General features: G+C 36.7%; 1 protein-coding gene across 3 annotated transcripts in view; it reads right to left on the bottom strand.

Annotated features, from left to right (window-relative positions):
* SGCG (sarcoglycan gamma) overlaps positions 1 to 22,579 on the bottom strand; it is an 87,192-nt gene extending 64,613 nt beyond the window's left edge. For 2 of the 3 annotated variants that reach the window (XM_084306181.1, XM_084306182.1), the window contains exons 1-2: positions 22,440 to 22,549; positions 5,778 to 5,827 (exon numbers count right to left, since the gene is read on the bottom strand). The gene's annotated coding sequence lies outside the window, so the exon portion shown is untranslated. Of the gene's footprint in view, positions 1 to 5,777; positions 5,828 to 22,439 lie in introns of all 3 variants that reach the window. The other variant, XM_084306180.1, reaches the window with a different exon arrangement.
* Positions 22,580 to 26,877: the final 4,298 nt, after the last annotated feature.

Raw genomic sequence — 26,877 nt, 5'->3', positions numbered from 1 at the left:
GTTTTCTGCTGTTCTGTTTTTACTCTGTTGTAAAATGTTTATTGTGTGAGTGTGTGGGGTGTTATACATAATGTATTATGTACTGCTGTTTAATGAGGCAAGGTTAAAATCCATTATGCATTTCACCAAAAAAACTATGAGTTTTGTGATTGCTTTCAGCCCTTCAGAAATTCTACAGGGGACATCTCCCAGTGCAGCTCTGTTCCCTCCACAAATTATTTTTTCCTGACAGAAAACAGTTCTGTTGTTCCTGAGCATTACTACTTCTGAAAATTGCTTTGGTCCCAGCAAATGGTTAATGCAGGCCTAGACAACTGCCTGCTTTGAAAAATATACAACTTTCCTAGTTAATATAATATTTCATGATTTCTAAAAGAATTAGTACCAAGCAATTGAAACTGAAACCCTTTAGGATTTTTTTTTTTTTTTTTTTTAAGGATAAACAGATTTGTTTTTTTCTGATGACTGATGATATTACCAATTTACACATTCCAGAGCTGAAATTACGTAGGAGAATACTCTTAGACCTGCATGGAGAAATCAGAGAGAAATTTTTTTATAGCTCAGTGCTGTTTTACAAATCTGGGCTGAAAGGAAAAGCCTTAGACAAGGATATCTTATAGTTGGTTGGTGAAGTCCAACAAAATTCAAGATTCTTCGAAGGTAAACAATAGGTATTTAGTACTATGATGAAGAATGTGATTTTTAAATGGAATAACCATGAAACTGAACACCAGTTGTGCAGGAGTACACTAAACAGACACCTAGAAAGAAATAGTGACTTAGACACTTGAGTGTACACAAGTCAGTTGGAGAACCAAGCAGTTTAAAAAAATGAGCAATGACTTTGTTAACTACTATCTTTTATACTCTTCTACAAGGAAGCAGCACATTGTGATGAACTACAGAGTAAAGTGGTCTTGGCAACCTATATCGCTGATAAAATGGTAATTCAGTTTCAAAATGAAAATTCTGACATAATTCAAATGGGTGATGAAAGTATGAATTATTTGGATCATGTCAGATGACATTAGCATAATAATGTCAGTCTTCTGTTTAATGGGAAGTGGAATTTTTTGGTGTTCCTACACTTGGGCCCACCTGAACAGAAGTTAAATAGGATTACAGTCAAATATTTGCATACTCCTTGCAGATTTTTGTATATGCAGAAATAATTCATGGGATCTAGCTCTACAGTGGTATGTTACTATTTGGAAGTATTTTCCAATACTTACACCTGTTTTACTGGAACCCATTTTTATGTGATTATTTCTTATCCATTTGCTGATTTAAAACAGATAATGAATGGTAATTAACTGCCAAAAGATTTGTCATAGATTTTAAATGATAGATATAAAATGTTGCTAACCTGGACATTGCTGATATTCTGACCCTGTGAGATTTTCTCATGTTTTCAGAGGTTACTTAAAAGTGCTGCATGTAATGCACAACATTCATGCCTGTGGGAATATGTGTATGAGCTGCAGATGAAACATCTATATATTCTTTACACTGTGCTACTAAAGATGCCCTCTGAAGATGTGTAGCCATGAAAGAACATTTCCTTGGACCTATTCCACACATTTTTCAAGGAAGATTTGCAAATGGACCTCTGTGTTTACATGATTCTGTGGTCCGGGATTTTTTTACATTAATCCCTAGATACTGAAAGCCTGTCCATCACTAATGCTGCCATTGGTTTCAGGTTAGTTTGGACCTCAAGTTCAAAAGGATATTCTGACAGATCTGGAATATTCAGTTACGACAGCTGTCTTTTGAAGAAGGAATTTACAAACTTATCTGTAAGCCTGCTTGGGAAAGCAAGCATGAGTAGAAACTTGTTAATCCTATTATTTTCAGGAATTCTGTGTAATGATTATTGAAGCTAAAATACTGTTTCAATTAAAATAAGAAATCACAGGGGTTTTTATTTCAACTAAAATATATATATATATAAATGCGTTTTCACTGTTTTTATTCACAAATGGCTGCTGTTTTCTTGAACAAAGTTCTCCTTAATATTTAGTTCAAATCTGTATTACTATAGTACTTTATCATACTGTCATGAAGCAACTAATAAAAATAAACAATTAGAAAGCAAATTTTAATTGGTTAATAATATAAACAACTGTAATTCCATTAATAATTATACAATTACTAGCATTTTCTATCTTTGGACTGTTTCTAACTGTACCGGGGCTTTCAGCAAAGAGATAAAAAGCATTTGAGGTACTCTTTTAAGTCAGAGTTAAGAAGAAATGGTGAAGTGTCATGAAGAAATTTGCACCACTGATGCTCATGTTATATAGATTCTTTTGAAAAGGAACTTCAGTCGTCAGTACTTCTACTCTTCAGTTTTTACCTGAAGCATATTCATTCACATGCAAGAAAATTCAGAGTATGTGTGGGGATGAAAGAGGTGATAGAGTGCTAAACTAAAACAGATCAGTAGAAACACCATTTGAATCATTTTAACCTTCCCTGATTTTTTTTGTCATTATAAATGAATGGTAAGCTGAAATAAAACCACCTGTCAACTCAGACAAGTGAGAACTACTTATACAGTCTGCATATAGTGTCTTCATGGAACATTATCTTCATTAATGTTTTCATATAATGCATCAAGCTAGAAGGGTGTTATTATATAGTATGAACATCAGAAGTACATTAAGACTCTGACTTCACAATTTGGTGGCATTCAGGCAGGCAATAAAAGGCACACTTTTGTCTTTGCTGGAGACAGAAGCAGTCCACTGACTAAGCAATAGGAAATAGATGCTGCTGTAGTATTTTTCTACCAGAGGAAAAACAGTTGACGCAAACCTGTTGTTCAAAGAAAATATAGGAAGGATCAAGAACTTGTGGAATCCATATGGAAAACTTTCAAGTTAAATTCAGAAAGGCAGGGAAAACTGAAACTCTCATGACTAGATGAAAATTTTCTAATTCAACTCTCCATCATTCCAATATCATATATTCAATCTTGTCCAACTCTGCTTTGCTTAGATTTGCATATTATATAGTATATTACAGATTGAATTGTAAACTAGTAACATCAGCTAAAAAGAGATGAATCCCTGCAGTGTAATTTGTTGAAACCAGCAGAGAAATTCATATGACCTCATTAACTATTTGCATACCCCACAGTACAAATTTACATAATAACCATGAGACGGTCACAATTAACAGCTTTGCACATTTTAAGTACTACTGTAATAGCTGAAAGGTAGTCACAGCATAGGCTGAAGTGCTATATTAGAAATTATTATTTGTCTAATGTCTGTACTTTTCAATCTCATTTACAGTATTCATGACTCTTCCTTCAGAATTAAAAGACTAAGCAAGCAAAACTACTAGAGAGATGCAACTGAAAACTAGATTTTTATTTTTTTTTTCCAGGTTCTAGAATAAAAACAGGACCAAGTCCAAACAGGACTCCTTTACTGTGCTTTTACATTTAACCTGCTGGAGTTTTCACAGAATCACTGAATCCCAGAATTGTAGGGGTTGGAAGGGACCTCAAGAGGTCATCGGGTCCAACCCCCCTGCCAAAGCAGGTTCCCTAGAGCAGGCTGCTTAGGCAGGTGTCCAGACGGGCCTTGAATATCTCCAGAGAAGGAGACTCCATAACCACCCTGGGCAGCCTGTTCCAGTGCTCCGTCACCCTCACCATTAAGAAGTTCTTTGCATATCAGTGCAGAACTTCCTGGGAAAGAAAATGTAAAATTTTCTTTCCTTTTAACAAGTTGCTTTATGTAGCATCCCTTTTTAAAGTTAGGAACAATGACTAAGATTCTTTGGCTGTGGCTGCTCCATCAAAGTTATTTGCTCCAAGATCAGTGTGGCCGGTGTTAAAATACACTCCTTAACAAGAAAAAAATCATGTCCACGGATCAGAATTAAGTCAGGAAATGACTCTGCTTCTTGAGAAACTGCTCCTGAAAACAGTCATTGATGGGATTGAAAACTGTATATTCACCTAACTATGACATTTACACATAGAAGTAAAAGACAAAGTAGTTTTTTTCTCATATTGTTTCTGAGCTACTACAGGTTTCCTAAATATTGATACTAGGTATAAATTATCACCAAAGTTATGTAACTTGCATCCAAGTTACTTGCTGAACAGCAGGTGCAACTACTTTTGATACAGACTTGCATAAAGTAAAGGAATTACTGGTGCTATAGCTGCATTCAGAGTGAAGAAATGTGCTACTCTTTTACATCTTTGTGAAAATTCTAGATATATGTCTCCAACAGATCTGACAGCTGGCCGTAGTAGTTGGATTTGGTAAGAAAGGAAGGAGAAAAGATACATTAACCATCTATATGGAACAGAGTTTAAAATGTGGTTCTGTTGCAGTCATAGAGAAATATTTTATTCCGATTCACTTAACTAAGATTCTATGCTTAATGAGATGTTCTGCCTCTAGCACAAAAATATACTGCGTTTCCTAGATCTGCTGAAAGTTTCATTCTACTTTAATGTTACTAACATATATATAAATGGTAAGATGCTGATTTCCAGTTTAATATACCAACTTAAATCTTCTTTAACATGATTTCACTCTCCTAACCCTCCCCCCACTTCAGGACTGTAATCATGAAGTTTGTTGTCTATCCCAAGATGCTGCTTGAATTAACTAACATAATTGATGATAGGCCAGAATTGCCTTTGTTTTGTAGGGAAGGAACTTGTTTCTGTGAATGCTGACTCTGCTTGCAACCTGTCTAGGACATTAAGAAGTTAAAAAAATGAAAAGGTCAGCTAAAACACCATATGCAGAACTTCCCCCACACCCTCCTCTTTCTTCCTCCACTCCTAATAGAGTACTACTTTAATTTAAGATGCTTCTACTGTCTTTCAAATTGACATGGAAGAAGATTAAGACACTCCAGCTCGAAGTAACAGCTAAGCATGCAGAATCATTGTGGTGATACTCCAGTATCAGTAGTGTTGTTCCCAACAACAGAACATGCTTATACACTGGCACTGTCTCCTCAGCAGGAATCTGCCACCTGTGCAGCTTCCAGGAATTTTGCAACCTGTTTGGTACTCCACGAATACTTTTAGTAATATTTTAGGGAAATATTATTTATTGGACAACCATTCAAAAGAACATCAAGCTAGATGTCATCAGTGGGGCAAATTTTAGAAAACAGAAATTAAGAATTCTTGTCCTAAAGTATTTGCCCAATATGTGAGAAAACCAAGGTAATTAATATAGTCCACTGAGACAATGGGAGACAAATTCAGGATAATAGTCAAGCCTAGATCCTAAAAAGTTATTTAGCTCAGAATACAGCAATAGTTTAACTGAAGGTGAATTTCAGTGAACTCCCAAACTTGAAATTGCTTTCAGATCTTCCAGCCTAGGGCAATCATATACAAATAGGTTCAGAAGTCATCCAAATGCTAATTGTGGCAAGCACATAAAGACTGTCGATTTCAATGCCGTAACTTTCATTCATCCTTCACCCCCTCACTTGGTGCACTACCATCCCTTTCCAAATCTCTTTTCTATATCTGCTACTCAAATGGTGAACAAATCAAGAAGAAAGGAATGAAAAGACTAATTAATAACTAAGAATTCTGCTGAAAAAATAAGGAAGTACAATGAGAGCAGAGTGTTGCACAGCGTACAGGATAAGAGGAAAAGGCAACTCCCACTGCTCATGCTGGGAAGGGAAGCGTAAAGCATAGTGGAGATATTTCCTTCATAGTGGAGACATACCACAAACTGAGGCCCAAAAGTAAAACACAGCAATTCACTTACATTTATAATTTTAGCTGATAGTACTTCCTGAGTCTGCACCTCAGCAGTGCCTGTGAAATAACAGAATGAATCACAAGAGGAAGATCAACCCTCCCTTTTTCATTCCTTTTTCTCATGAATAAAGGGAAATATGAATGAGAGGAAATAAGAATGAAATATAAATGCAGAAAGTGTTACTATTTAAAAAAAATCTTTCTTGGAAGCAGTTATAATCCTATCTTCTGTAATTAAAACATCAAATGTCTTCCTGAATGATAAAAAACACATTAAAGACTCAACACCAGTCACCTAGCCTCCTTTTATAGAGACATGGGAGGTTTTACCATATCTATCTTAAACACATCCTTGGGGAGGTGATGAATCATGTCCTGGCCTCTCCATTTTCCATGAACAGAGCCTAGGTAGGGCTGGCTGTAATTTGTGATTAGCAAGGTGAATTCTGGTCTGCATAGCTACATCCGAATGGGTGAACCATAATGACTGTGTGCCACAGAGTCCTGGAAGGTTTCAGTTAGTTAAGATCTTTGTAGTTTTTGGTTGCAATGTAGTCAGTACTGATGCTACCTTAGCTAAGCTGAATGTCTGTTTCCCATCTAAACAAACGTGGTAAACACATATTAGATACAGACCTCCTTTTGATTACATAATGAGAAACAAATGATACTGTTATAATACCAAATAGTAAGAACAACTACGTGGAATTAAATTAAAAATAAAAGACTCCAAATTTCTGTGTCTCTGTGGCGCAATGGGTTAGCGCGTTCGGCTGTTAACCGAAAGGTTGGTGGTTCGAGCCCACCCAGGGACGGGCAGCAAGCTTTCTGGTTGTCATCATATGAAGGAATATGGGAATATGGGCCTGGCAAACAGCAAAGTCATGACCCTCACTTTTAGAAGAGCCAAACTCTAGCTCTTCAAATATTCTATTAGTGGATGAGATCCCCCTTGGAAACAGTCCTCAGGGACAGAGGAGCTGGTAACTCTTGAAGGATGCTTTTCTTAGAGCACAACAGCTCTCCATCTCCGTGTCAAGAAATCATGCAGGGAAGGCAGGAAAATGGAATGGCTTTGTAAGGACATGCTGGGCAAACTGCAGTGTAAGAGAGAAACTACAGTGTAAGAGAAAAAGCTGTCTCAGGCAGAGGAACCAGGGACATGGGGGCTGGGAAGAGCACAGGGATGCTGTCTACACATGCAGGGATGGGGGCAGGAGAGCCAAGGCAAAAATGGAACTGAGCTTGGCAAGGGATGCAAACAAAGTGATTCTAGAGGTACCTTGCTTAAAAAAGAAAGGCCAAGAGAAGTGTTTCTGTCTGACAGACAAGAAGGGGGAACTGGTAATGACAGACATGGAGAAGGCTAAGGTACTCAACAACTGCTTTGCTTCACTCTTCACTGCCAGTCAGGCTTCCCACAGCTGAACCTCTGGGCAGGGGCTGGGGGAGCAAAGTCTCTTGCACTGTAAGCAAAGAGCAGGTTCGAGACCAGCTGATGGAACTGAACAGGTACAAGTCTATGGGGCCTGATTCTGTGCATCACAGGGTCCCGAGGGAACTGGCTGATGGTGCCAAGCTTCTCTCCATCATGTTTGAAAAGCCCTGGCAGTCAGGTGAAGTCCATGGTTACTGGAAAAAGGGAAACAGCACTCCAGTGTTAAAAAGGGTAGCAAGGAGGATGCAGGGAACTACAGACCAGTGAGACTCACCTCTGTGCCTGGGAAGTTTTTCGTATCATAACATCACCGTACGATTTGGGTTGAAATGGACCTTAAAGACCATCTAATCCTAATGCCCCTGCCATGGGCAGTGACACCTCCCACCAGACCAGGTTGCCCGAAGCCCCATTTCTGGAGGTGTTCAAGGCCAGGCTGGATGAGGCTTTGGGCAACCTGGTCTGCTGGGAGGTGTCCCTGCAGGGGATTGGAACTGGGTGTTCTTTAAGGTCCCTTCCAACCCAAACCACTCTGTGATTCTGAATTAAACCCAGCATTAGAGAAAGCCATTTAAAATATATTTTTTGAACTTTTATGACTATACTAATAATATGTAAGTTCTTTCTGTTCGAAAAGTCAGTGTTAAAAAGCAAGTTGTATTTTAATTTTTACATATAATCATAAAGATCCAGTAACAGAAGATACAATATTAATCCATTCTGGAATAAGTTTGTAATTACATGAATAAGGCCCCACTTGGAGTGCTGTGTCCAGGTCTGAGGCTCCAATACAAGAAGGATGTGGACTTAATAGAGTGGGTCCAGAGGAGAGCCACAAAGATGATCGAGGGGCTGGAGCACCTCTCCGGTGAAAACAGGCTGAGGGAGTGGGGATTGTTCATCACTGGAGAAGAGAGGGCTCTAAGGAGACATCATTGTGGCCTTTTAGTACTTAAAGGGGCCTATAAAAAAGATGGAGAACAACAAAAAAACTTTTTACACAGGCAGATATTAATAGGACAAGGTGGAACAGTTCTCAACTAAAAGCAGGATGCCATTCTATGATTCCAGCCCAAGCCATCTTATGATTCTTTTCTTTAAAGTTAATAAAAATCCTGTCTGTATGGAAAATAAGAACAGTGTACATTTTGTCTACTCTGTAAAGGGCTTTCTCACTAAAGACATAACAAAATTAAAACCACAAGGATGACTTGAGGATCTTATAATGTTTCCATCCCTAATTATCAAATGATAGTCTTTACAGGATTATAAATCACACGGAGAACTGAATACTGCAGCTCTCTTATTCTGATTATTTGATCTTTCCAGGTATGAGAAGGCTTTACTTCAGGTCAAAGTGGAAGGTTTCCCTTGGCTTTTATGCTTTGCAAGTAACACATCTTTACAATGTGATCCAGGCATTAGCAGACACTGCAAGAAGAGAAACAGACAGAAGATGGCTGGCAAAATTACTGAACTTTTACTATAATCTCTCTGAGATTTTGTTCACTGGGATTTTATTGCTTTTATTCAGTAACAGCTGAATGATTTTCTTATTCAGAATAGACATGCACACTACACAGAATTTAGACAAAGCCTTTATTATGGCAACTCATTGAAAAAGTCTAGCATTGAATTCTTAGGGTACTCTGAAAGCACCTTAATGGGCATAACTCTGAATAAAATAAAAAATAATAGAATTATATATTATATACCTTATATAACTCCATATATGTATAACTCCATATATGTAAAACCAAAGAACTGTTTTAGTTACCAGACAAGGTTGTGATATTTACCATCTACAACATATAATTTATGTTCTTATGATATGAGATGTATCCTAGGCATCCAATTTAAATAATTTTAAAAATAACTTTATTAGGCAGCATGACAATCAGTTGAAATCAGAAGTAAAACATGAAAATTAAAAGTAGGTATATAGTCATACCAAAATCTAGGAACACCCAAAGTCAGACAGTCAACAGCAATAGGAACAGCTGGCAACACAACTTAATATGAGAAGTTGATTGATATCAGCACTTAACAATATATTTGAAAATATTCTGAAGTTGTAATTATAGAATCATAGAATGGCTTGGGTCGGAAGGGACCTCAAAGATCATCTAGTTCCAACCCTCTGCCATCGGCAGGGACACCTCCCACCAGACCAGGTTGCCCAAAGCCCCATCCAGCCTGGCCTTGAGCACCTCCAGGGATGGGGCATTCACAGCTTCTCTGGGCAGCCTGTGCCAGGGCCTCACCACCCTCTGAGGGAAGAATTTCCTCCTAACCTCTAATCTAACCTAATCTAATCTTTTACTTTAAAACCATTCCACCTGTCCTGTCGTTAATATTACAGGAATATTACATTAATACAGTGTAATTATCACAGGGATTAAAATTGAACAAAAATATGTTTTTAACCAATTAACATTCATGGAAATAAAGGTAAAAAAGGAGAAATAAACCTTCATGAACTAAGTACTAGAACACGTTTCTAATGAGAAGATACTTATTAAAATAAACTTGAATCATTGTAAAGTCTTGTAAATTATTAAAGTACTATATAAAAAATTATTGTCCCTTCTTTTGTTAATCTGCTTTTCCATACATTGATTATATTTCCAATACTGGAGTTCAAACTGTTATCTTTTGATCTCTGTTCTCTGAGCTTATTGCTTTTGTGGTTCTACAATGCTTAATACTGAAAATATTTACGAAATTAATGCAATTTGTTACACAAATCAGCTCTTCAAGCCTTTAAAAACAGAAGAAACAGTTCAAGTATTTTTCCTGTAATCACACTAAATCCCAGAAAACTTGTACTGAAGCAGATGGGAATTTTGTAGTCTAACAGCCAGCAGTTTCTGAACTAGACACAAGATATTCTGTGCCAAGAACACAAATTAGCTCACAAGTAAGTCCTCCACTACCCTAAAAAAACCTGATGTTTAAAAATACATGAAGTAATTACAAACCTATGGAGAAGAGGAGACAGAAATAGTTCTTTCCTTGCCAGCCTCCTTATCCCTAATTGAAGCTAACCATCATAACATCTGTATGGGCTGGAAAGGGAGCACTTTTGTAAATAAACTTTGCAGATGTTTAACATTGTAATTGCATTATTATAATTTATAAGTGATAATATGGATGTGGCTACTCTGTTTAAGAGAATAAGAGAGCTTAATAATGTGGATGCCAGACAACCCTTTGACTTTTCCGCAGGTGCATGTGAATCTATTAGTACAGATTCAGCTCTTAATTTGGATTTTTTTTAACCTTTAGATACTTGACTTTGCTATCTTTAGAAAGCCCTAGTCTTCTAGTCTTCAATTTCTCTTTCATGTAGCTTCCTAGGTTAAAAATAAACAAAACCACACACACACACAAATATCACAAAAGAACAAAAAAGAAAAAATAATATGACAAACTATTTATATTGAACTGATTCATCTGCAGAATCCTTAGATCTAGCACACAGATCTTGGTAAAAATAGTTGCAGTACTGGATGTAAGTCCCGTATATGGACCAGCACTACGGGAGAACCAGATTTTGTGGCAGAACATCTCCTATCTAATTTATTTACAGTGGGATGATGATAATGCTAAGGAATTCCAGATTCCCTTCTGACCATTGGTTGGTGGGATTGTCTTATTTCTGTGTATTCCAGAAACTGAATCAGCTCTTCCATAAAAGCTATTATTTCTTGTGTTCTTTGTCTTTCCCTTGCCCATGCAATTAAGACTTAATTTCTTATTTATTTTAGACAGACTTAGTCTCCTCTTAAATCAGCTGCTTCTCCCAGGTTTTGTTTAATCTCCCTCTCCTTCTCTACTTTCTTACAGTCTTAGCATCTTCCTTTCCCCCTTTACACAGTCTCAGTCTTCTTTCTCATGTCTTCTTTGGTTCTTTTCCTTTGGTCTAATTTTCTGACTTATACTCTCAACATAGCTGTCCAAAAGTATTCCATGTTTTCAATTATTTATATCTTAATATGCCTCCTCTCCTTTTGTTGCCTTAATCTTCACATTTATTAATAATTCCACCCTTTTTGTCACATCTATTGCTAGCATTTCTTCTAGGTCCTAAATTCTTGGATGACCCAGCTCACTTCTTGTTTCTTTGAGGAACCCATCTTTGCCTACTATCCTCTATCCTCTCCTTGTTTGGCTTTTGTTCACTCTGCCTTAAAATCAAGTCTTCCTCTATCTTCCTTACAGACTCCAGAAGAGGTGCTGAGAGAAACGTCTTACATCCAACTTCCAGACCCAAACCTATTGCAGGAAGAACCTTGCTCCACTTCTATATTCCCTAGAGAAGAATAACTAATCATTCTGTGGTGACTGCACATGAATCTGGTCTGGAGAAAAGTGAGATACCAAAGTACGAGCAGAGCTTAAAGGACTAGCTGAACCATTTATTTCAGGGATGGTGAACTATCATTTTTGGGGTTAAAAACTGATGTGAATTCAGATCGATTTTCATAGGGTATAAAATGCACACTTTGGTACATGTTGTCACCCATTTGCTAACCAAAGACATTTTCTGTGCTAAGAATTTTCATACTTCACATCTAGAATAGTAAACTACACATGTTTAAGGCATGTACTGTGAACATCCATACTGTCCAACTGATAGCATGCCTCCTGGAATAGTTCAGCCTGTGCCATTAGGCATTCTGACAGACGTTACTATGGTCACTTCATGGTCTGGGCATAGCACAGATGAGGACTCCCAGAGGAGCACTCTGTTTTGCTGGGGTTGAAAATCAGTTACACAGATGCAATCTGTGTCATGCCATTTGCCTTCAAATCTGAGGATTAGCCTTTGCTAGCGTGTATGTGGCTTACTCAAATAAATAGAAAAAATTTTGCTCCTTTCACGTGAATGTTATCCTTATTGTCCACTTAAGCAAACTACTTCTAAATGATCTTAATTAAATATATTGAAGTGAATAGTAAGATGCTCCAAAGTAGTAAGCAACAATCATTTTCCTACACAGATTAAATTCAATGGACATTGCACTAACTTTCTTTTGAGGAGATTACCAAGATTATAAAATCCCTGTGTGGTGAACAAGAATGCCATCTGTTATGCAGTTTTAAGTATTTGCCTCAGAAAAATGTTCTTGATTTTATAAAAAGGAATAATTCTTCACTTGAAACAGGAAAAGTTGTCGTCACCTTCTCAGTGTCCAGAGGAAGTGAACTGTTTTGCATCATGTCGTAGCTCCATCAGGCTATGTAGCCCAATGAACAACTTGAGATTCCATGAAATTCAAATTATTACTCTCGATAACACATTTTTACACCACAACTTGTGGCACTTGCCAAAGCAATATATTCAGACCTAGAAGAAAGTGTCAGACAAAAATAAAAAAAAAAAAAAAAAAAAAAGAGGAAAAGTGAATCTGCCATTCATTTCCAGGCTGCTCTATGGAACTATTTCTGTATTCTCACTTGTCTATTAAAATCTCTGCTGTCCTCCAGAGAAAATTTCACTTACTTGGATCTGTAGTATCATTAGCAAGTCTTGAAACATACAGCAGTTGCCAGACATCTACAGAAAATATGTATTTGCAAGAAATTACTTTTGTTTGTTAAGCAAGACTGTGACTTTGCATGACAATGGACTAGGAACAAGCCCAAAGTACCTCTGGAAGTCTGAACTCTGGGGACATTGTACTCCTGTTCAAGAACTGTAACTTAAAGCACTCTTCCCTGGTTGCTTGCAAACTTCTGATGGTCTCTGTTTGCCTAGCTTACATTTTACTTATTCCTAAGAGACTCTTCCTTTGAAAAACTTTTGAGTAGGTGATCTTACCTAAAAAAAAAGGCATCATTTAACCAAGTACAATTAAAAAAAGGGTTACATTTTGGCTTAAACTGCCATGATTGCTTTTTCATTTATTCAAAATACCAAGATAGGTTTAATCTGTAGGTATGTAACTCTGCGTATCTTCCACTGAAGAAGCTATTCAGGCTTACCTACACTAGCTATTTTGCTCAAATGAGAGGGGCCAAAAAAAAACACCCTAAAAATCCAGTGTCAGACCATAACTCAAGTATGGCAAGGTGAATATAAAGTAGTTTATGAAGTCCCTGGTGAGCAGATTTTCTGTCTTTATGTTCTGCTTATCAACCAATATTAACTTAACACCTGACTTATGATTCCGCTGAGTTATCCCACACAGGTATTCTTATATGTTACAAACAGCCATGAGATGGGAAGGACTGGCTCTTACTAGCTCTAATCATGAAGCACTTCAGACAAGATATTCAAACAGACAGTACATCTTTTATGATTACAGCAATAATATTCTGAGACAAACTGGGAATCTGTGTTGGCAGGTGTTTCATCTAGAAGGAACATTGGGAAACAGCAAAATAGGAAGCCCCGTTTGAGTCACGGTGGCCGAGTGGTTAAGGCGTTGGACTTGAAATCCAATGGGGTTTCCCCGCACAGGTTCGAATCCTGTCCGTGACGTGAGTGCAGATTTTGGGCTCAGAGTGGTGGCTGCAGGTGCTGCTCTCCAGCATGGTCTCTGTGGTGCAATCGGTTAGGTTAGCTCATTTGGCTGGCCGCACCTCAAGTACTGTGTTCAGTTTTGGGCCCCTCGCTACAAGAAGGACACTGAGGTGCTTGAGGTGCTCGAGCTAGTCCAGAGATGGGCAACGAAGCTGATGCCTGTTGACAGGACGAGGGGGAATGGGCTAAAGTTGCACCAGGGGAGGTTTAGGTTGGACATTAGGAAGAATTTTACTGAAAGGGTTGTTAGGCATTGGAATGGGCTGCCCAGGGAAGTGGGCAGTCACCATCCTTGGAGCTCTTTTAAAGACGTTTAAATGTAGAGCTTAGTGATATGGTTTAGTGGAGGACTTGTTAGTGTTAGGTCAGAGGTTGGACTAGGTGATCTTGGAGGTCTCTTCCAACCTAGATGATTCTCTGATTCTGTGATTAATGCTTACAACTTATCAGTGGTAAGCACTGATCACTGCCATATTTGTTCCCAGTCATTTGGTCTTGAAATGTCCTCCAGCTAAGCTAAAAAAAAAAAAAAAGGAGGGTGACAACCTGCACAAGCAAGTGACAGGTGATGACAGCCACTGGAGACTTCCCCTAGGAGGGGACTGAGACACCCATCCACTGACCTCACCTCATGTTTTTGGAGTTTTGCTGCTTGCTGCATGATCAGACCTAGGGTGTTGCAGAGGGAACATTGAGGCTTATCTGGCCCTTGGGGCGTGGTCATAAATGATATTCGTAAGGGTGATGCTGAGCATGACCCTGACTATGGACTTCTAGGGGAAAGTGAAGGGCAAAAGGGCCAGCTGTTTTTTCTTTTTAGCCCTTCCAGTCAAAGAGAAAGGTTCATATAGCAGTGGACACATTCCGCAAGTTAACACCTCGTTGCTCAGCTGGTGTCAGAAGCTGAGCTTTGGCTTTTATGACCACATAAATCTCAGAGGAATGAGAACTGTTTAGAAGAGATGGGATCCATATGACCAAGTGGGGAAAGAGCATTTCTGGTAACTTGTTGAAGGCTTTAAACTAAGTGTATCAGGGGAGTGTTGCTATAACCTTATGAGAAGTGAATTCATGGGGGGGCAGCATGATGGAGAAGTCTGTGTCCCTCTCCCTATAAAAGCAGCATAACCAGGGCACATCTCCAATGTCTATACATGAATGAAGATGGTTTGGGAAACAAACAACTGCAATTAGAAGTCCATGCACAGTCTTAGAGCAATGATCCCACTGGACTTACAGAAATACACTTGGATAGCCTACATGACTGGAGAGTTGCAATGGATGGATTAGAAGCACTCAGGAGAGAAAGGTTGGGGAGGCATGGTGGAAAAAGGTTGCATTCTGTGCAAAGGGATGAGTCAAACACATACAGTTTTGCTTTGAAACAGAAAAGGAGACATTCAAGAGTTTATGGGAAAGGATCAAAGGAGACAAATCAAAGGACAAGTGATGTTCTGCTAAGAGTCTGCTATGAAGTTTATATAAGTTCCTCATCAAGTACTGCAGAAGGTTGGACTAGACTAATCTAGGATTCTCCCAGCCTTCACAAATGGCATTTTATCACCACTAATAATTCACCTATTTCATTCCTGAGTACTTTTAAAGGTCTTAAGAGAATATCTTCTGATTTTGAAATATTACTATGTATTTTATCTATATGTCGCATATATATATGCTTTTTAATAGTTCTTCTAATCTGAAAGAGATCCCTTGTTGAGTACTCCACAAAGTGGGGTCCTAGCACAGAAAGTTCTCCAGTTTCTTCCACAAATGAACAGGAAAACATATAATTCATTTTTGTGTACATGTTACATGTTTGCTTCTCTGACTGCTCTTTTTACTCTCATTTCTTACTCTCTTTCTTACTCTTACTTTCTTACTCTTGTTTATCACAAAAAATAACCTGACAGGTTTGGGTGGTTCTCATGTATAAAAATATCACTAACTCCTTTCTCCAGTGCAGTACTATGTTGGTTGAGAACCTTGAAAAGTTGTGCATTTACATGTAGCCTTGTTAAATGATTTTGCGTATTAAATGGAGATAAAATGCTACACTGTGGAGCTTTTTTGAATCATAAGTTGGAAATATGCTGAAGAAAAAAGCAATGGAACTAGGTGCAGAGGCTAGAAATCTTTGTGTTTTCCCTTCCTAATTTAAGTGATTGCTCACAGACAAAATTTTAAAAATATGAAACAAGAATTATTTGACTTTTCATCTAGAAAGCCTTAACTGTGCCTTTTTACCATGTAACTAAACTACAATTTCAAAATTCACTTTCCTTTTCAGTCGTGAAGGAAGCAAAATAATTTCTTATTTATACTATGTTTCATTATATATTTTAAATGTCTGCCCTTTTCTGATGAATTTTTAATGTTAATGAACACAAACTGATATCTCTCTTTTGCACTGCAGTCCTAGACATTAAGGCTTTATTACACATTTTTATTTACACAGGAGAAAAAAGATTCATTTAAATGTGTATTAGAAACACAAGGAAATCATCAAATGACATGTACAGCAGAAGCCTTTTTTGGTGATGTTGACTTCACATGTTTAGGTAGCAACCAACTATGTTTCTTCAGTGACTATGACAAAGCAATAATGCAAAAACATAGAAGATGAAGAACACAGTAAAATCTGTAAATACTTCTTTTTGATCAATATGCTACTTTCTGGATTAAAACCAACAGGTACGATGTTAGAGTTATAAAATACATAGCTAATCATTCACTCAGCTGTAAAAATAAATGAAGCATAAACAAAAGCTAGAAGTGCATGTAAAGTACGTATGCATTCCAAAATAAACCAGAGGAAAATCTCTCATTCAACAAAACATATACACTATTTGTATCTCAAAGTAGATTTTTTTCATAGGAAATATTTTAACTGAAATGGAAATAAATGGTTATTACTAAAATTCCTAACTTTCCATTAAAGTTGATTTACATCAGTAAATCTAATTCTGTGATCTGAAAAGTAAGACTTATATTTTGCATATTTCTTAATTTTAAAGTTCCTACTTTGGGAAAATAGAAAACATTTGCTGTTAGGATCAAAGAACAATCACATTACATTCTCCAGGAAGCATGTCTCTAGTTTCTAAAGTCATTCTTTGGACGTATATGGGAAAAATATTCATAGAGCATGTCTAGAACGTGCCTTTTTAAATTCAGATTAAACATTTCCATCAGTTTTTATAGTCTGAGATCAGAGAATCAACCCAGAAGATAAAAAATACAAACACAAAAACCTTGGAATAAAGTAATAGTGAAGAATTGCTTTCTGCTATGTATGCACCCATTACAGTTTTATTTACAATTGTGACCATGAACAATGAGTAACTGACTAGTTTCAGAGCTTTGAAATTTGTATCACAGTTGTAAAAATAGTATTAGAGGCTTAAGACCTATTACCTAAACTATTTCTTGTAGATCCAAAGAAAACTGCATGTCATGCTGAAGAACAGGTTCTGATATGCTGTTAAGAAAGGTTCTTTGTCACTTATGTGCATGTTTAGACTGCTTACCACATGCATTACAGTTTGAATTAGACTCTTATTTCAAAAAAACAACTTATTTCACTGAATGGTGATTTCTCATTTAAGTGTTCCTCCAGAAACAGAAAGAGCCACAAATGAGGCTTGGCTTTCTAACCTCAGATTCTTGGAAAGTCTACACAACATTCTAAGTGCAATTTTGTTACAAAATGAAGGTACATGGTGCTAGATCTTGGTACAGTAAATTCAGTATTGAGTAGACTTGAGAATAAACAGAAAAGACTAAATAATGGGTACACTCAGGAAAGAAAACTAAAACATAAGTGTAAAATAGGGACAGAAAGTTTCAAGTGAATGCTGAAGAAAGTCACAAAGTGAATGGAAAGGTATCAAAAAATAAATTTGCTGATAAAGCAGAGGATGAGAAAATAATTTAACTTTCTGCACTCTTTACTTTCCTTATTTTATTATGCAGCCATTTATGTTTCACTTACTCAGCAGCCCAAATTCAAAGTTTATTTCTAGACAAGTTTCTAGTCTTAGAGCTTTGAATTTTCTCCTGAGTTAAAGTCATATTTTACTAGGTACTTGAGCATTTCTGATACAGGATGACAGTAATTTTATTGTTCTTAATTTAGCTAGCATTTTAAATGCTTTCAATATGACTAAGGGGATATGGCTTTGTCTTCCATAAACATAATTAACATCAGTTAACAAAGTAAATTACCAGCTGTGAATCACAGAACTATCAGTTCAATATCTGTTTAACTAAAAGAAAAATTAATAAAAGATACGGAAATAAATGTGTTTTTTTTTGTTTGTTTGTTTGTTTGTTTGTTTTAAAAGTACTTTTCACAGACTCAGAAAGTTTTTACTAACAATTTCAATGAAATATAAAATTCTAAAAGGATTTGGGGTACTCAGATAAACACAAGCAGTGGTTTTATCAAGTATGACCTTTAACAGATTCTTCTGTGTTATGCTAATGTATTAAATGAACTGCATTTCTGCTTACCAGCATTATCTTCTTACATGCACTGAACATAGCTGTTAAATGACTCATGAAATCATGCAGAATGAAATGTAGCATGAGCAGCAAAAATCTACCATCTCCTATCCTGGTCTGTGTAGCTGTCTATACTACGTAAAGCTGTCTCCATCTATGTAAAATTGTATACTACATCCATCCTTCATAAAACTTCATCCGTATTACATAAAACTTGGCTGAGGGTCCCCTCTGGGTAAACATGCAGCTCTAGCCCTCAAATATGACTGACTTTTTGTGGAATAGGAATATGTGTTACAAGCCTTTCAGTGTGACAAGGCTTACCTGGTGACTGGGTGGAGTATGGATTGAGAGCAGCTATGAACAGAAGGACTTGGGAGTGTTGGTTGACAAGAAGCTCAATATGAGCCTGTAATGTATGCTTGCAGCCCAGAAAGCCACCTGTATCCTGGGCTGCACCAAAAGCAGTGAGTACAGCAGGGCAAGGGAGGTGATTCTCCTGCTCTGCTCTTGTGGGACCCCACCTGGAGCCCTGCGTTCAGCTCTGGGGTGCCCAGCACAAGAAGGACAGAGAAGTATTAGAGGAGGAGCCATGAGGATGGCCCAGAGGAGGGCCATGAGGATGATCAGAGGATGAACATCCATTTTATGATTCTGTGTGGAGAGAACCAAATCTGATATAGCCTCATCTGCCTCATCCATGCTGGCTTTAGGGAGTGTTCAATAAGTTCTGTCTCTTGTTTGCCATTCAGGCCAAACCCCAATCAACTAATGAAAACTATCAGTCAGGCAAACAGTAACTACAACCTTTTCTACCAGTCTCCCAAATATCTTCCTGTGATTTTTCAGCCCCCAGGGAATGCTGATATTAAAATAATCCTCCCTGTTACTTTTTGCCCGTTAAACATTTAATCTGTCCATTTTCTTCCTTGTTTTTCCATCTAAAATTCAAGCTCCATAATAAAGTCAATTCTTACTGATTTATAGGTACTGTAAGCGGGCCAGCAGGGACTGGAGAATTCTATTAACTACCAATATCCAATGACTTATCTTATTTGGATAAACTGTGATGCCCTCCATGTACTGAAACAAACTTGAAATCTAAAACATTGCAGATTGGATCAACTATTAAGACAATGAGAGGAGTAATCAAGACCAGTACATAATAATAACAATAACAATAATATCAATAATAATAATAATAATAAAATATATATTTCCCAAAAGACATTAGAATCATTGAAAAATTTAGGATGTAATCATACATTGCTACAAGCTTCATGAAAATGAGACTTAAAACAGTAGAATAAAGCCCATTAAAGTCTCCACTAAGAGAATGCAGTGGACAAGAAGACACTTATTAAATATCAGAACACCTGCATTAGGAAATACCTTGTAAATGTCCCTGTTATGGAAAACCACCAGTAACCTCATTAAACATCTAAGACAATCAATTTTGTGAAATTTATATGACCAGAAAATTATTCTCTGAATTTTGGCAGAGGCTTGGGTTTGTATGATACAATTTATCCATTTTTTTCCTTTCAACTGTTCTTCCAAAACTGTTTTCCCATTAATAAGAATATTTTTTTTGCATGAAGATCTTCAATATTAAGAAGATCTTAATATTAATTAAGATGATTATTAATTAATATATTGGATATATTAATATTCAATATTGAATATTAATATTCAACATTGAATATTAATATTCAATGTTGAATATTAATTCAATATAATACTCATATTTGTGTAATTACAAACTTATTTCAGTATTTTATCTTCTGTTATTGGATCCTTATGATTATACATCCAGAGAAGCTGTGGATGCCCCATCCCTGGAGGTGTTCAAGGCCAGGCTGGATGGGGCTTTGGGCAACCTGGTCTGATGGGAGGTGTCACTGCCCATGGCAGGCCCATTGGGATTAGATGGTGTTTAAGGTCTATTTCAAACCATACTGTGATGTTATGATACTACAATCTTTCCAGGCATAGAGGTGAGGCTCACTGGTTTGTAGTTCCCTGGGTCCCTCCTTGCCACCCTTTTTAAAACTGGAGTGATGTTTTCCTTTTTCCAGTCACTGGGGACTTCACATGACTCTGACGTCAGGACATGATGGAGAGAGGCTTGGCACCTCCATCAGCCAGCTCTCTGGGGGCCCTGGGATGGACCACATAGACTTGTACCTGTTCGGTTCCATCAGCTGGTCTCAAACCTGCTCTTCGCTTACAGTGGGAGGAACTTTGCTGCCCCAAGCCCCTGCCCAGAGGTTCAGGGACTTGAGAGCTGTGGGAAGCCTGACTGGCAGTGGAGACTGCAGCAAAGAACCTGTTGAGTAACTCAGCTTTCTCTATGTCTGTCCTTGCCAGTTCTCCCTTCTTGTTTATCAGATGGCAAACACTCTCCTTGGCCTTTCTTTTCTGAGCAATGTACCTCTAGAAGCTCTTGTTTTTATTCTTTGCATCCCTTGACAAGCTCAGTTCCATCTGTGCCTTGGCTCTCCTGATTTGATTGATCCCATCCCTGCACATGTGGACAGCATCCCTGTGCTCTTCCAAAGGCCCATATCCCCAGTTCCACTGCCTGTGCATTTCTTTCTTATGTTTGCCCATCAGGTCCCTTGCTGAGCCGTGCCGTTTTCCTGCCTTGCCTTGCTTGATTTCTTAGACACAGGGATGGAGAGCTGTTGTGCTCTAAGAAAAGTGTCCTTCAAGATCTGATCAGTTCCCTGATTCAGAGAACTGAAAAGAGCTGGAATTTGGCTCTCCTAAAGTTGAGGGTCATGACTTTGCTGTTTGCCAGGCCCATACTCCATAAGATCACGACCAGAAAGCTTGCTGCCCGTCCCTGGGTGGGCTCGAACCACCAACCTTTCGGTTAACAGCCGAACGCGCTAACCCATTGCGCCACAGAGACATGCAAATTTGGTGTCTTTTATTTTTAATTGTATTCTATGCAGTTGTTTTTACACCCTGGTGGTGTATCAGGATCATTTGTTTCTCATTATGTAATCAAAAGGAGGTCTGTATCTAATATGTGTGTATCACGTTTGTTTAGATGAGAAACAGACATTCAGCTTAGCCAAGGTAGCATCAGTGCTGACTCTGCACTGCAACCAAAAACTAAAAAGATCTTAAAATATGGTTCACCCATTTGGATGTAGCTATGCAGACCAGAATTCACCTTATTAATCATAGATATCAGACAGACCTACCTAGGCCCCCTCCATGGAAAATGGAGAGGCTAGTACATGATCCGTCACCTCTTCAAGAATGTATTTTAGATTTGGTAAAACCTCCCATGGTTTTACTCCCTCTCTGTAAAAGGAGGTTAGCTGACTGGTGTTGATGCAGTCAAATCACATTCCTACACTTTGGTAATAACAAAGTTCATTCTGATGCATGATTCAGTGCTAGCGCCTGACAGAGACAAACCAAGTATATTCCACTAAATCATTTGATAATATGTCACTAACCCACTGATATTTACCTAGCCATTTTCTTGCAGTCAGTGAAATTATCCAAGAGAAAGTATATTTGAATTCAAGGAGACTACAAACCTGTAAAAGGAGTTCTGTATAAACAGTTTTACACTACTTATTAATGCAAGTAAGCTAGATTCACATCCAAAGAAGTTATAATTCATTTTGATAACAGTTCCTCAGACAGAAGTTTAGTATCACATTGTCATGCCAAAAAGAAGTGTTCAGCAGAAGCAAGGAATCCAGTCTTTACAGAATTTGTCAGTATGTGATAAACGAATAAAAACTTCAAACTACTGACATCAGATATGTACTTCTGCAAATCAGATCTCTCTCTATATAACAATATCTCTGTGTACTCATATGATATTGTACCAAATTTAAAAAGTACTAAAAGTTAGCTTCTTAATATTACACAAGTGCAAGTTTATACTTTGCCACTTAATACCACCTCTAAGTGTTAAAACAAACATACTTAAATGAAGAGAATCTAAAACTATATATAAAAATTAAAACTTCAATTTAGGTCCTAAAAAAGATCGTATTAGCAGCAACGTGATCCTTAATTGAGGACAGAAAAAGCCAGAAAATCAGATTCGAGCAAAGTTCAAAATATCCATAGATTAAGCAAAGACCAAATCAAAACCAATCTGATCATTAATATGCTAACATTTTAATATGGAATAAAAAGAAATCTAAAAATATGTTACTTACTTTAGAGATCTGAAAGAATGTGGACTTCTGAATAAACTACAATCAGACCCTTCCCAAGAGAGAATTGTCTAACTTTTCCACTACTTGCAAATCTGGAGTGGAAGATATTTTAGTCCTGGCCAAATATCACTGGAAGAAAATTTGCTCACATGTTTGGCTGTGTTTTACATTCCATCCTGTTGCTCTGGCATACAGACACAGCTAATTTTAATCTGTGACATAAGCAGCCAATTCTACTGCTAAAATGGTTGTGTGCTGACTCTAGAAATGAACTGTCCCACTATAAGATAGAACCAATCCATAATGCATACTAAAATGGCACAACCTGTTTTATCAAAAAATCCAACTGCTTTTTTAAAATCTAAGACTATGCAGCACTTCACAGAATTTCAATGTAAATACTATTAGCATAGCTGTTAAGAGCACAAAATAAAAAAAATAGAAACAAAAGGACTTCTGTTGTCTTTTCTGAATCCATGTGTAATATCCAACCAAATTTTAAGTCATTTTTTGATAAATGTTAATTTTAATACTAATGGTATTCTAACCATTATTCTACTGGCTGGTATATAGAGTTTCTTTCAAAAAGCAAATACATAGATTATAACATAGTTATAATAGTACATATGAATTTTATATAACAATTACATTAACAATTATTAACCTTCCCCAAAAGTTAAGCTACTCTTGGTATTTAAGAAAGATGTATATAAATACCAAGAGCCATATAAAACAAACAAACAAACAAAAAGAAGTTTCATATATGAGATGTTTTAAGATGATCTTTAGAAATTATGAGCCATCTTTCTTCCGTGTCATTTAAGCTTTGAGTTTTCAAATGCAGAAAACAATTTCATCCTTGCACTGATTACAAAACTAACTACAAAAACACTGAACCACAGCCTGTGTGTTCAACCTATGATACTTTAGAATCTATGCTGTTAACTGTCTGCAGTTTAAAAACCATTAAAACATACATTTGTAAGATTTACTGAATAAAAGTCCAGTAGACGTCTGCTATGTGAGGTGTTGTAATCATCATCCATATGGCTGGACAACTTTATTTCTCAAAGCAGAACATTTCCTTGTTTTTCTAGCACTGCACTCATGCTGTTACAATGCTGTAAAAGATGAAGCTCCTATCAGACATTCAACAGCTGCAGATCATAAATTTAGGACTGACACAAATCCAACTGATCACAGGCTTACAAGGTATTTTTTTTTCTTTTATGAATTCTGTGGCCTTTAATACTTTATCAGATTGTTTATATACACAAATGGAGTAGTTCTATTCTGTACAAATGACTTAATTCACTGGTATCTGACAAAAAAGAAAAAATAGCTGTCATAATGAAGCATTTATAAACATCTTTAAATTAGCTTTTATATTTAAACTCATGGATTTATGAAAAATGGGATGAAAACATTTGGATATTGTGTTAAAAAAGCTTCTCTTTAATTGGAAATCCATGTCAGTATGAGAGGAAGAAACCTATAAATGTCAGATGCTTTTGAAAGATTCAAGACAGGCACTGTTTAGGTGATCGGGCATTCACATCCAGCAATTTCTTGCAAAACTGTCCATTCTTGGAGCAGAGGACCACATAAAAGTGGATAGAAGACTAAAACAAAAGCAACATTTTAACTGCACTTTAATAGGTTTCCTTTTGGCATATCTGTAATTAACTGATTTCTCAATGTACATGTATATCCTAACATAGTGCCCAGCTATAGAAAGAGATTAGATTACATGACACTGTAGCTCTTTTTGGACAGAACTTCTGTGCTATTTTCCCTGTCTGATTACTCCTCTTGGTCTATATTCCTGATGACTTTTGTCTGTTCTTCTACCTATCAAATATCTGCAAAGTAGAAATTCTAAAAAGAACAAATAAATACCTCAGTTAGTATCTTCTGAAGTTCTCATGAAGCAGGATTGGAGCAAGAGCAACTGTCAGTGAATTCTGTATCATCTGAAGGCAGCTGTCTTCCTATTCAAAGGAAAAGGAAGAAAAAGGAAAATTTTTCATGGATATAGGAAAAAGAACAGGGTTTATTCTGAACTGTCCTCCTGAGTACTTTAACTGACCACATCTTACAAGTGATAGACCAAAATTCATGGAACACAAACAAAAAAACCCAACACTGGACACACAGCTCCTGTTTGGACTGAAAACAGGATCATCAGCATTGTTTATAGTGTATGGGAAATAAATCTTAGTCTAAAATCTATGTGAAAAATAATAAAAAGTTTTCTCTTGTAATATTGAAGTTCCATCTACTATTGGAGAGTGTTAGTATAGTGAGCAATGACTTGAGTCATGGGCCTCATTGCATCTGTATGACAATGTAGGTCTTACTTGGAGTCAAGTAATTATTGTGCCAGTCCAAGAAACTTGATGACCTGTTTCTCACCAAAAGCTTCCAACCTCCTTTTTGTTTGGATTTTGAAAGTCAGTGACTGGCAACTTAGTTCTGGAAAGGTAACTAACCAAACTTATTTATCTTCCACGTTGACAGGAGTCCTCATACCAATACTTGTCCAACTAGAGCAAGAACCAGATACAGGATTTAGAGGCTGAGTTTCAAGTAGTAGGTAATTAGAAACTCCCGTAACTCCGGATTTATAATGCAAGCATAATTATCTATTAATTTCAAGAAATACACAAAAACTTACACCACGAGAAAAAAAATGAAAAAAGATACATAAATTGGGGTTTGAATATTGTAACATCAAAATATGTCACTTCTTTATATAAACAGTTTACAACTTTAACCAAAATTTCAACAACTGCTCATCCCTCAAAGTAGAAGACAACAAAATGGTGGAGAAGGCAATAACTATCATACATCCATTTAACTAATTCATCCAAATAAAAGAGACATAAAAGTCCTCTGGTCCTATATGTATTGACTTCTCTAGAAGCTAGTGTCAGTAACACTCCTTCTTCAGAAAAAACAAGATACCCCAATCTTCTTATATGCTTAGAATTACACAGCAAGAGGTATCCCTCTCCATACTTATTAATGAAGCTAACTGAGAACAGAAATACTCTACTCCTGAACAATTGTGATTATATGGAAAGCAGCAAATATAGCTAAAATTAGATGTGTAAAGGTGTACAACAGCAGATAAAACCAAGTTTTGCTGTACAAAATATTAAATAATCCCTTCAGAAAGGTAAAATAATAAAATTATAGCAACTTATGTTAATGATAAAATGGCAGATACTTTGGAAGATTAAAAAAAAACAACAACACAAAAACAAAGCAAGCAAACAAATAAAACCCTACAACTAAATATCTATTAGAATCACTGAATGCAAAACACAACTGAATTATCAAAGAATTAAACTGGGGGATAATTTTATTAACAAATGGTCAAAAAATATAAAAGGTAGTTAGTCACTAGTCATCTCTGGACTGCTGAGAACCAAGGGAAAAAAGTCTGTATCTTCTCAATTCTTGTTGTTGTGCATGTTAGTCACTTGTGAGCTTGAGTAATGATGCAATAGAAACACCACATTTTCAAAAGAGAATTTTTTTTTTTTGCTTCTACTGACTTTCCACTGCCTTTAGAAAGTATAATATGGTATGAAACAAAAAATGATGGAAACAAATTTTTCTAGTGTTCTTCTCCAAAGCATTTTGATTTAGATGTCTTGCTGCTATGCTTTTTAAAAAATTTAAAAGGGATAATACAGCAGTCCATTTTTGGATAGACTGAGACCTTGCCCCTTCCTAAGAATAGGGCTGAAATGTGTATCTCATAAATGGATGTCATGTAAACCTGAGTAAAACAGTGTGCCAAATCAGGACTTAAACATATAAAAAGAAATAAAAATTTTAAAAGATAATGTTGCACCTATTTGATCTATAAAAATGGGGTAATTTTAAACAGCTACTTACACAAGGTGGAAAATATTTCAATGGCAACACTTTGGAATATAAACACAATAAAACTTAAGAGCAGAAACTGATAAGAATACACAAGGCTTTAAAATATACATGTATCTGCCTAGACTGTTTTATTATGCCAACACATACAAGGAGGTTCAAAACAGCATTGAAACCCAGAATAGTTAAGTTTTAATAGAGTATGAACAAGTATACTTCTAATATAGAAAAATATCCAAATGACTACGCAAGACAAGATAAAAATAAAAGGACTTATTTATAAGTATCCAACTGGCCAGCATGTCAGTGCACAGCAGGCCCTTGTGTCTGCCTTCAACTAAATTTTTCCATATGTGAACATGAACAGCTGGCTGTGGGTCTGTTCATCTTATCAGTGTTTCAATCTTTGTATCAGCTGTTATCTCCCAACTCCTTGCTGCCACACCTCTATCAAGCAGATTCAAACTGTGACAGAGGGACAGTTTTGTTGTTTGTTGGTAGTTTTTGTGGATTTTTTGTGTTTTTTTTTTTTTTTTTTTTT

Source organism: Netta rufina (genome assembly GCF_964035555.1).
Source record: "Netta rufina genome assembly, chromosome: 1".
Lineage (NCBI taxonomy): Eukaryota > Metazoa > Chordata > Aves > Anseriformes > Anatidae > Netta > Netta rufina.
This window is presented reverse-complemented; position numbering and strand designations above follow the sequence as displayed.